At 40.8% G+C, this 12,914-nt stretch overlaps 1 pseudogene; it reads left to right on the top strand.

The window, feature by feature from the left end:
• Positions 1 to 2,955: 2,955 nt before the first annotated feature.
• On the top strand, positions 2,956 to 3,835 carry LOC115286495 (annotated as a pseudogene).
• The last annotated feature ends 9,079 nt before the right edge of the window (positions 3,836 to 12,914 follow it).

Raw genomic sequence — 12,914 nt, 5'->3', positions numbered from 1 at the left:
GGAAGAGAAGAGTCCCAAGGTGAAGCAGGTATTTAACAATTGAGTAAGGAGGAGAAGCCAGAAAAAAAAATCTGACAAGAAAATGTCAAAGATGAAAGAAAAACCAAGTTGTTATCCAACAGCCATTGTCTTTCTTTTTTGCTGACAGAACAGATTTGAGACATGAAGATGGCTTGGGATTAAAAAGATAAACCCTCTCTGTGAGTCCCAGTGGCTGAGTTGCGGCTGATCTAAACCAGACATAATCTATTTCTACTCTGCTTGAAGATTGGACCAATTGTGGGCTCTGACCAATGAGAAAAAATGGCAAAGGGTGTGGTGAGTGGGGAATTCATGGAAAGCATTGTTCTTTCCTTTATTATAAAAAGAACAAGAAGAGCTTCATGCAGGATGCCACTGTGCAACCCCCAACCCCTTTACTGCTGTGAACTCAGACATGCTGTCAGGGCAATACCAGGTATCCTAGGGCTGAGAGGAGATGAAATGGGGGTGATAACTCATCAGCAGAAGATGGTGAAATCAAAAACGAAAAGTGTCCATGTTGCTGAGCTACTTAGCTGCTCTGGAACCACCTCCTTCTACTGCTTTTGATAAGCGAGATGATAAATACTCATACTACCTAAGCCACTGGCGGGGATTCTGTCACTTGCAGCTGAATGTATTTCCAGCTGTTACTCAGGGCATATTGTGTAATGACATTCCGTTGTGCAGGCCTGGAGTTAGAGAGACATTGTTCAGATAGATACAGTGTTTAACGTTGGACATTTATGTGTTTCCTCATCTGCAAAATGGAGATAACGATAGTATCTATCCCAAGAACTCTCCCATACTGTTGATGGGAGTGTAAAAATTAGCAAAGCTACTTTGTAATTTGGTAGGACTTAACTAAAACTGAAAATGCATGAAGCCTAAGGCCCTGCCATTCTCCTTCTAGGCAAATCTAGAGAAACTGTTGTCCTATGCATTGAGGGGCATATACAAGATTATTCATCGAAGTGCTTTCTGTAATAGAAAAGAAATAATAACAGTGTAGATATCTATCAGGGGGAAATACATAGATAAGCTATAGTATATCAATATGATAGTATACCATGGAGCAGTTTAAACAGATGAAGTAGCTCTCTCTATATATATCAACATGGATGGATCTCAGAAACATAATGCTGAATAAAAAAAGCAAATTGCAGAGTTAGACATGCAGTATGATCCATATATATATATTTTAAAAGCAGACACTACACTACATATTTCTGTGGCTCTGTAAGTCTATAGAGAATATATTGGAACAACATACATTTGATACACTCAGGAATTAGGGATAAAGAAGATAAGAAAAAATAGGGGTCATGTCTAGACAGATGATTATATCATGTCAGTAACAGAAAAAAATGACTGACTGAATCAATTCAATTCTGTGCCTCTGCAGTTCAACCTTAGAAACAAAATAAAACAAAACAAAACATAATAGTATCACTCTTCTAGGATTAAATTACATCATAGGTCAGTGGCTCATGGTAAGGGCTTAACAAATGGTGGTCATCATCATTATTATTATGCCCACTTGCTGTCTCTGCCTTTTTGCTTTGTATAGGCTCTTTCTATTACAACAATCTTAGATGGGGAGTTTAGTTGGGTACTACACCCTGGGCATAAATTTTCAATTCCCATTTATTGTTTGGAGGGCTATAAGAGCAAAAGGCTTGGTTTGGGCCAGTTCTTGATGTGCATTAAGATTACTCTAATGGGTTAAAAAAAAAAAGTGCTGTAAGGTTCACCCACTGGCAACACCAACCTACTAATATCCCAAATAACCACAACTCCTTGCTGTTGTGACTCCTTGCATTTTGCATACATAGCTTACTTAATGCAAAACAAGAAATTTACTGATGCATGTGAAAATTGGAAATTTCAAGAAAAGAACTGGCTTTAACTTTTGCAACTGAATTAGGGGACTTTCATTGCCTTGTACCTACATACATCTGCTAGTTCCACAGCTGAGATTTCTGTTGCTTGCAGTGTTCACTTCCAGATTGCAGTTTTTGAACTAGTCCTGCAAGCAACTGGAAGAAGCTCTGAATCATCTAGGGGGAAGAAGGAAGTTAGCAGAAGCATACTCAATAGTTTACAGAATTAAAGGAAGTGCTGAGACCCATGTGTTGGGAAGAAAGGGAAGGAAGGAGCTATAGGATCTCACTAAGGAGTGCATTCTCTTTCTTTAGTTGTGCCATGGGAATAGTACAGCTCCACCTACCTAGAGTCCCTCTGTCATTCTCCCTGAAGAAAGAGTCTGATTGGATTAGTCTGAGATGGAGGCTGCTCAGTGACTGACAGTCCCTATTAAGACTCCATAGAACTGGGAAGGAGTAGTCCCCCCAAAGAAAAGCTGCTTCCAATACAAGGGGAAGGATGCTAGCTAGCAAAAATGACAAATGTCTACTATACTGTTAAATATAGTTTGCATCTAATTGGAATTCCAAAGGTCATAGATGGAAAGATAAGATATTACAACTTCATTACCTGCTTGTGTAATGACTTGGGGAACTAACTTTGCAATGCTTTCTCTTCTCTCTTTCATACTGACAAAGTAGGTTTATGACACATACTCCTTTCTTAGGTCACCAGATGTAAGTCTCAACAAATTAATAATAAACTCTGAGCTGGAAAGGATCTCAGATCTCTTAAGGTATTGCTTCTCAACCTAGCATGGCTGCACATTCAAATAACCTGGAACACTATTTTAGAATGCACACACCCAGAGATCCTGATTTAATTGGTCTAGAAGGGAGAATTTGGGCATCAGTTCCTTCCTTCCTCCCTCCCTCCCTTCCTCCTTTCTTTCCTTCCTTTCTTTTTTTCTTTCTTGGCATCAGTATATTTAAAAAGTTCCCAGGTCAGATCTGGGAGTGACTCAGTCACGTGGTGACTCCATCTGCCTGTCCATTTCCAGGTGCCATCATGGTAAACATGGTCAGTCAAGTGCTCCTGGGCTCCTGCCTCATCATCCTGTCCCAGCCTCACGTGCACTTGAAGATGCTCATTCAGGTGGAATATGAGCCTCTTCTTCTAAAAATAGGATGAAATATTTGGGGGCAGCAAATACATCAGTTTCCTGTCTGTGTTATCATGCTCAGCACATTGGGAGCATTGATGGGAAGTGTGGGTTGTTCACAGACTCTAAGACTCCAAGACTGTGTTCAAGAGTCCTTGGGACTATGGTCTATGGTAAAGTTTTTCCGGATTTAGGCCCTGGAAATGAACAGAAAGAAGTCATACCTTCCTTTGACCAAGTTATGAATGAGACAACTCAAGAGAGATGACGGTTCATTCTGCTGCTTCCCTCATCACACATCCTCTCCACATGCTCACTTTGAGATCTATGGTACAATTAATTAGCAGAGAATTCAAGTACTGTGGACTTTGTGACTCTATCATAACCATTTATTGTGAAGAGGGCATCCTAGGATTTTATGTGGGTTTTATACCTTAACTCCTAGGTGACATAATTTCTTTGTGGCTTAAAACTCACTTCCCTACCTTGTTACCTATGCACTAGACAGTAGGGTTTCCACCATGAATGAAATGAAGAGTTATTCCCAAGCTTTCATAGGATTTTTTACCTACATGTTGGCCTATTCTGTTGTGCTTCTGTCTAATGTTGTGGCTATCAACAACTGTGGGCTTGCTTGGACCCCCTCGGTGCTCCCCAGTATATACTTCTTGGATAAATTGCTGGTATATGCTACAAAAAGAGGGAAATATGAGCTGATGAAATAGCTTGTTTTTCCAGAAGGCCCCCTTTGGCAATATTTATTATGACCTGAGAATGTTAATTTGAAGATGTGGGGCAGGGACAGTGACATTTCTATAGTCCCAGATGCAAAGGATTATGGGAGGGAATGCTGATTTCTATACAGTGTGGCATGCTTAAAAAATAAAATAAAATAAAATAAAATAAAATAAAATAAAATAATCATTTAATCTTAGGAAATAAAAATAAAAAGTTCTCAGGTCATTCTAGTATGCAGCCAAGGTTGAGAAGTCCTGGGGTAGACTTAGAGATAGTTTGTTCCCACTCCACTGTTCTCCTATGGAAAGTCCCTCTGTATCTCTGAAACAGAACTGTCAGCTTGTTTTAATGATTTCAGTGAGGGAAGCATCCTAGTCTGCTCAGACTATGATAACAAAACACTGTTGGCTAGGTGCCTTAACAGAAATTTATTTTCTCACAGGTCTGGAGACTGAGAAGTCCAAGACTAAGTTTCTAGCAGGGATCAGTTCCTGGTGAGAGCCTCTTTCTGACTTCCTGCCTCATCAAATGGCTGTCTTTTTGCTATGTACAGTCCATGGAGAAAGGGAAGCAAGCTCTCAAATGCCTCTTATAAGGACACTAATCCTACTGGATCAGGGCCCACCCTTATAACTTCATTTCAGGATAATTACTTCAATAAAGGCTTTGCAAATACATTCACATTGGGGTTTGAGGTTTTCACATATGAATCTGGGGTTGGGGGAAACACATATGAATCTGGGGTTGATAGGTTAGTCCCTATCAACGAGGTCATAGCTAATTTGGTGGTAGGGTGACTCAAATTGTTAAAAAGCTCTTCCTATTAAGCACAAGCCTTTCTCTTCCTGAATTTTTCCCACCTCTTAGGTCTTAATTCTGCAGAAAGCACTGGGAGAACTGGGAGGCAACTAACACAAGAACAACTATTTTTGCATGCATTATAATCTCTAGAGCCTCAGGAGAAAACTGTGAGCAAGATATCATTATCCCCAGTTTAGAGATCAGAAGACTGATACCAGAGAGAATGAGTCATCTGCCTAAATTCATAAAGCTGATGAGTGGCAAAATGAGAATTCACACCAGAGCCTTTCTGCCTCCTAAGCCCATGCTCTTTCCAGCACTGTGCTGAAGTGACTTCTACACAACAGCCCCTTGGATATATGAAGGTAAAGTTGACTGACTCCTGAGAACATGCCTTGTTCTTCTAAATGCTGCTTATGCCATTGCTTGTTTTTGCTTTTCTATCTCTCCCTTTCTCTCTTTTATTTCATCCTTCTATTAGCTACTCTTCATCCTAGCTCTGATTTACTTCTTTCACCTCATAATCTTATTTCTCCTCAGTGTGTTTCCTGGAATTCCTTTCATTTTACAAACTGTAGTATGGACCATACTTTAGCATGTGTAAGAATCATGCAGAAATATTCTGATTCACTAGGTGAAGTAGGGCCCAAAGATGTGCACCACGGTTTGTCTATAATGTGTTCATAATTTTTTTCTACCCTCTCAACTTCTGCCCTTTTTTGCAACAGCATTTCTCTTTGTTTTTTAGGAAGTGCTTTTAGCCCACTCTGTGTGATTCTGGTGGGTCTGTCAATCATGTGGTCACATGTAATCCACCATAGGAATTGGACACAGGAATCAGAACAGCATGTCAGAATGTGAACGCCATTTCTCTGGGCACATGGTCTGCTTGCCATTCAGCCCCTGATCCATGAAGGGCCAGTCAGACTCCTTTTTCAGGTTTGCCACAGATGCAGGGAGAAAAAGAGTTCTTTTCCTTGGTGTTGCTGATTGTTGGTGATGCCGATGGCCATCTTTGTTCTCAAACGGACAGAGTCTACCTGGGAGTGAAGGGAACATGAAGGGAAGGAGAAAGTGAAGATGAAGAGCAAGAGGGACCAGTCTCGATGGCACTGCATCTAGATTTGCTGAAGTCTGTTTCTCCCTTACTGTGCCCATTCCTTTAAGTCAGTAAATACTGTTTGGTTTAAATTTGTTACAGTTGAGTTTTACCTTCTTGCAACCACACTTAAGCTATAAAACATGTCCATTTCAGGAACACCTGGGTGGCTCAGTCAGTTAAGCATCCAACTTTGGTTTAGGTCATGATCTCATGGCTTGTGAGTTCGAGCCCCGCGTCAGGCTCTCTCCTCTCAGGGCAGAGCCTCATTCAGATCCTCTGTCTCTCTGTCTATCCGTCTCTCTCTCTCTCTCTGCCCCCTCTCACCCCCTGCTTGTGTTTTCTCTCTCTCTCAAAAAAATAAACATTTTTTTAAAATGTCCATTTTGTTCAACACTAAAATCTATACCTGTTCACAAAATAGGCACAGAAAGAGTTCTCACTGTACATTTACTTTTCTGGGTCTCCAAATTGGCTGAAATACCACTACTATTGCTGGAACTTCATGCAGAAACTGTTTTGGAATCTGTCTTTGATTGCTAGGCTGCAGTGGATACCAAGATGGGAATAGTGGTTAAGAATCCACTGGGTTGGGCAGAAGTGGATTCAAATTATGACTTTACAACTTGCTACTAGGCTGCAAATTCTCTGAGGCTCAATTTTTTCCCATTTGTAAAATAAGGGTAACATTATTTATGAAGCAATTATCACTTTGGTCTGATCCATTCATCCTGCTCACTCTTTTTCCCTCATAACTGAACATGCTTCTCTGGCCCATAGTGGGCATTTGTCTCTGGCAGGGCCAACAATAAAACTTTTGTTCCAACAAAGTCAATTTAAACTCTGCTTGGAATTTAAATCGTCGATGAAAATCCACAGAGGTAGAAGGCAATGTACGTAGAGTCATCTGATGACAGGGTCATAGACTGAGAAGAGAATAGAGAGAGGAGAACCTAGTGCCTCAGAGTGTTGTCCTTTCTGTCTTTCCTAACCCTGTTTGTGCAGGTCTTCTGATTCATGAGGCCTTCTCATAAATCTTTTCTCATTTATGTGCGATACAACCAAAGAGCCTTAATGAATCAATCCACCTCAAAAGTTAGCTCTGAGGAGTGCCTGGGTGGCTTAGTTGGTTAAGTGCCTGTTTCTTGATTTTGCATCAAGTCATGAACTCAAGGTTCATGAGATCAAGCCCTATGTAGGGCTCCGTGCTGAAAGTGCAGAGCCTGTTTGGGATTCTCTCTCTCCCTTTCTCTCTGCCTCTACCCTGCTCATGCACACACACACACTTTCTCAAAATAAATAAACTAAAAAAATAAAGTTAACTCTGAGAATTAAATAAGATAATACACATGAGGTAATTTGCTCAGTATTGGGGAATTAATAAATGTTAACTAGTACTTCAGCTTGACTTCCTAATTGGTGAATCCTACATGGTTAAATAAGTAAATCTCTGCTTATTACCCAGAAGTCAGCTATGTGGAGTTTCCCATGTGCGAAGCAGTTTGACTATGAATGGTGGCCTATCTATCAGTATCTACTCTGATGCCTCCGGTTAGGGTAAGATGGAGAGATTCTGATCCAGAAGGTCAGGGGTGGGAAAGTCAAATTTGAAATTACCAATTCTTTTCTCTATCCATGGTGTCTTAATTCATATGGTGATTTTCTTCTAATTGGCAGACACATGAAACTCCCACTGTTTCTCAGTATTGGGTTCTAGAAGCAGATTGGTCTTTGGAAAGATGGAGCTCCACAAATTAATTTCATATATATTACATGTTTTAAATCAGTCCCTTAGTAATAGGCTGAATAATGGACCTCAAAGATGCTAGTCCTAATTCCTAGAACCTGTAAATATTAACTTATAAGGGAAAGGGTGTCTTTGCAAATGTGATGTAGTCAAGGATCTTGAGATAGATTTTCCTGGATTATACGGGTGGAACAGAGAGGAGAGGGCAATGTGAAGACAGGCAGAATCGACGATGTGACTGCAAGCCAAGACATACTGACAGGCACCAGAAACTGGGAGAGTCAAGGAAAGGATTCTCCCCTAGAGCCTCCAGAGGGAGTGCGGCTCTACTGATGACTTGATTTCTGCTTAGTGAAACTGATTTTGGATTTCTGGCCTGCAGAACTGTGAGGAAATACATTTCTGTTGTTTGAAGCCACCAGATTTGTGATAATTTGTTACAGCAGCTGCAGGAAACAAATACACCATCTTAGATACATTTGTCACATGTATTAAAAATGTGTCTAACCAAAAGCTATAAGAGAGAGAAACTTTATTCTATTTATGTAAATTATTTGGCACTTTCTATACTGCAAACTTACCAAAAAGCTGAGAAGAGTTGTTCTTTTTTTTTCCACACCCAAAACACACACACTTGAATTCACAACCCCAAGATCAAGAGTTGCATGCTCTACCGACAGAGCCAGCCAGGCACTACCAAGTTTGAAAGAGGTTCAATTCCTTCTGTGTTATCATGTGCAGACCACCCCCCATTGAATGACTTTTCTTTAATAGGCACACAGGTTGCTCTGCTTCTGATGCAGTTTCCATTGCCCTGGATCTCAGTTGCAAAGTTCTTTGGTCCCTTCTGAAGATAAATAAGATAATTTGGCTGACTGTAGATAATAAGCCCTTTTCCCTTCACTTCTCCAGGAGCAAGAGACTGGTTCATTGCACAATGTCCTTCACATATCCCTTCTCTCCCCATGGGAGGGGGTCAAGTGAGGTCAAGCCTCTTGGAGGGAAATCAAGAACATTGCTAAGGACTTCGTTCATTTCTCTCCTCATGGCAATGATGATTTTAATTTTTCTAATACTTTAAAAATATTGCACAAATGTTTGTAAAAAATATGGAAGAATGAATGTATAGTATATAGTTCAAGTTCCTCTCTCCACAGCTTCCCATTATACTCCCTTCCACACATTTAGCCATGGTAAAAGTTTAATGTTTCCTTCCATAAATTTCTTTAAATGCCTGTGTATTCCATTGACATGCATGTGACTGTGTATGTGCTTGTACATGTAGGCACAGAGGCTTTTTGGGTTTTGTTTTAATCTGATATCAATAATGGGAAAAGGTTAATTTCTGGATCAAAGCAACTCTGTTATTCCAAGTTCAAGGCCATGGTTAAAAAATATAGAACACTGCCACTCAGGCTGGAGACGTTTGGGTAGATGCTATTTAAGCTTTTGAACCCTTGACTTTTTTGAATCCTCCTGGCTCACAGAAGTGATCACCCGTCTCTATTAAAAGCCAGCACTCTCTCCTTGCTTGAAGACAATTAAGATGTCTTTTCCTGCATGGCAGAATGTGCCTACCTCATGATCTGACCCCATTTTTCTTTCTGGTCATTAGGCCTATATCTACATAAAGGAGTTATAAGACCTAATTATCATGTGTGGGTAGTAGCTGAGGAAGCATTAGAGAAACTGGATTCTGCGGCCACTCCATCAAGCAGGTTAGAACAGTTGGATAAAGGAGAGTTTACTGATTTGTGGACAGTTCCCAGAATATAAGATTTAACAGCCTGTCAAAGATCTGAGGAGACAGTGTGAACTCACCACTAGTATGAATCCTAGAAAAATGGAAAAATGGTGGCTCATGCTAGATGAAGGTGAAATGCCAAAACAGGTATGGTAGACAGTAGAGAAAGGGATTAAATGCCCAGGGAAATGGGCATGCTTAAATGGATATATATGTAAGGCTAAAAGAGACACCAGATGCTTATGTACCCTGGAAAAGAATAATGGATACATCATTCCCAAGGTCATAAGTAATGTACTCATGGGAGGGACAATAGCATCACTAAACAGTTCACTGAGGAAAGTCCTTGATAAGACTGGGTTAACAGTAGGAAAGATTACAGAATTAGGAAAGTGGGAAAGTTACAGAATTAGGCTCAATAATAGCAATAGAGATGATAGGACTCCAAAACAACAAAGAGTTGGTAGTGCCACTTAACTGCCAGAAGCAAAATGGATGTAATTTTCTTAATGAGTGGCAGAGTCACAGGGTAGCAAAGGGGGCCTGATCTGCAGAGGAATAGAGGTGGCTAATGGACACAGTATGCCGAGGGGCAAATTGATGGATGCTCAACAAGACTACAACTCAGCTTCTATAGTCATAAGGAAAAGAGATGGACAACCACTAAATTGAGGGCAATTATATGCTTTGATTTCTTGCTATGCTCCTGGACCTGAATTGGTTTTTAGGTACAGAACCCATTGACTGAATAGTCACTTATAGTTAGGTATTTCAAACATTTTGGAGACTGTGAGAAACAAAGGTCTGAGTTAATATAGATCCTCAGACACTCAAAGTATAATCATGGCTTTCCTGTTAGAATGGAGGCTTGTGGAGTGTTGACCAAGGTCCTGCTTACAGTGAGCCTACTGGATCTATTGATCCGCCCAGCAGTCATTTTCATGATCTCCAAATGTGTAATTGGGATCAACCTATGTCAAAGTTGGCATAACTTCAACTTTGGGCTCTTGGCCTTTGGGGTGTGGGCTCTCAATGAGGAATCCCTAGTAGAAGCCACTGAAAATACTTTATCATCTCCCCAGTCTCAACTAAGAACCAAAACCAACCAATATCACAACCCTAGGTAGGGAGATAGCAAAAGTTAAGACTATAACTTTTGTGGGAATGGGGGACTTTACCATATCTCTATTTAATTTGCCAATCTGGCCCCCAGAATAAGTAAGATGGATTTTGGAAAGTGATAGTTTACTGCAAACTTAAATGAATTGTCTCCCTAATTGCAACCATGGTACTAGGTATGATTAATATATTTGCTAGAATGAATTAACATGGTTTCAGGTACATGATACGTACCAATTAAGTTGGCCAATATATTCTTTTATATTCTGATTAAAAATAGCATCAGAAATAGTTTGCATTTACATATAGTAGATAATAATATGTTTTTACAGTTTTTCCCAAAGCTGTGTTAGCTCTGTTTTCTATAAGACTATAGGCCAAAATGATCTTGACCATCTGAGCATCTCGTAGAACTTCACATTGATCCATTACATCAGTGGTGTTACACTAATTGGTGCTAATGAATAAGACTGGTTAGCATGTCTACTGGAGGACTTAGTAAAACATATACATTCCATGTGAGATGAACCCTATAAAGAATTAGAATCCCAACAAATAAATAAAATTCTGTAGTCTTTTTTTTTTTTTTTAGAAAGACAGAGGGAGGGGTAGGGGTAGATGGAGGTTGGGAGGGAGAGAATCCTAAGCAGACTCCATGCTCAATGCAGAGCCAGATGCAGGGTTCAGTACCATGACTCTGGGATCATGACCTTGAGCCAAAATCAAGAGTTGGACACTCAACCAACTGAGCCACCCAGCCACCCCAAAATTTTGCAGTCTTGTGTAGTGACTGTAGTGGTGTGCAAAGGCATACCTTCCAGAGTCAAAGACAAATCATTATACCTTGACCTCCCACTACCAATGGGAATTCCTATCCTTGATAGGTTGCTCTCAGTTCTAGAGACAGCATATTCTACACTAGAAAACCCTTATCCAGCTTATATCCCAGGTGATGAGAAATGATGCCAGCCTTCAGTAGGTGCCAGCACAAAAAAAAAGGTCTTCAGCGAATCCGAGCTGCAGTGCAAGCAGCCTTACCGCCTGACCTGTAAGTCCCCGCAGGTCCTACAGTATTGGAGAGAAGTGGCAGGAACGATGCAAAGTAGCAGCACAGTTTTTAGCAAGTCCCAGCCAGAGGATAAAAGGCAGATTCCTGAGATTCGGGCACAAGCAACATTACATACTTAAAACAAACAAAACCTTTTGGTGTGCTAATGGACATTAGTAGACATGGAATGCCTGACCATGAGACACTAAATGACCAAGCTTCTTGAACTACCCATCCAGAGCTGGGTTCACTTAAGGTTACTAGCAGTCTGTTGTAAGATAAGCATGAGCTCAAGCATGAGAAGGACTAGAGAGCAAAATTAAGCTGCATGAGCAAGCAGCCTGTGACCTTCACCACTGTGCACCAGCACCTCTCCCTCACCTCACTTTGATCATAATGGGAATCTCTTATCCTCAGCTGACGGAAGAGCAAAATCTACAAGCTTGGTTTACAAATAGAAAAGCTTAGCATGCCAGTGCTTAAAAATGGAAGCAGCTGCACTGTAGCGTCATTCGGAAGTGGCTTGGAAAGACACTAGTGAGGGAAAATCCTCCTAATGGGCAGACGTTTGGATGATGCACCTGTTTATCCACTTTGTGTGAAAGGAGAGGCTTGAGGTCACAATGTCTCTAGACTCATGGGCAGACACACATGAAAGAGTAAGTTTTAAAGAATGGAGCAAGGAGGTGGATGAGCATAATGGAAGAACAAAGTATGAAAAGCTTTGTATTATATGTTAATGTCCTCCAGAGAGCACCGACCACGGGGGAAAATCTAAACGGCCAAGTAAAAATGATCACTACACCAGTCTCTGTCGCGAGCTACTTCAGTGCTGGCTCAGTGGGTCCATGAATATAGTGGCCATGTGGGAGAAATGGATGGGTCCAACATTTACCAACACTGATTTAATTGTATCAAATGCCCATTGTACCATCGGAAGACACCAATGCTGAGCCACTGATATAGTGCTATCCCTCAAGACCAGTGGGGGCAAGTTAATTGCATCAAGTTCCTTCTATCCTGGAAGGCCAGAGGCTCACTCTAACGAGAATAAAGGCATATTCTGGGAATTCTTTTGCTTTTCCTGCCTGCAAATCCTCAGCCACTGTAACTTTCCAAGAATTCATGCAATATTTTATCCTTGAGAAAATATTCTATATAACATTGTGTCAGAGCACAAAGCCTATTTTACTGGAAAGGAGATATGGAAGGGGCACCTGGCTGGCTCAGTTGATAGAACATGTGAATCTTGATCCTTGGGTTGTGAGTTTGAGCCCTGTGTTGGGCATAAAAATTACTTAATAAAGAAAAATTATTTATTTAAAATTTTTCAAGTTTATTTATTTTGAGAGAGAGAGAGAGTGAGAGAGTGAGTGAGTGAGCAGGGGAGGGGTGGAGAGAGGGGAACAATGAGAATCCCAAGCAGGCTCTGTGCCATCAGTGCAGAGCCCAATGTGCGACTTGATCTTACAAACCACCAGATCATGACTTGGGTACTTACCCAACTGAGCCACCCAGGAGACCCAAGAAATATTTTTCAAAAAGAAGATATGAGAGTGGGCCTATGAC

This window comes from Suricata suricatta, chromosome 3, assembly GCF_006229205.1.
Source record: "Suricata suricatta isolate VVHF042 chromosome 3, meerkat_22Aug2017_6uvM2_HiC, whole genome shotgun sequence".
In the NCBI taxonomy this organism is placed as follows: domain Eukaryota; kingdom Metazoa; phylum Chordata; class Mammalia; order Carnivora; family Herpestidae; genus Suricata; species Suricata suricatta.
The sequence above is the reverse complement of the archived record's forward strand: the minus strand, read 5'-3'. Positions and strand labels throughout refer to the sequence as shown.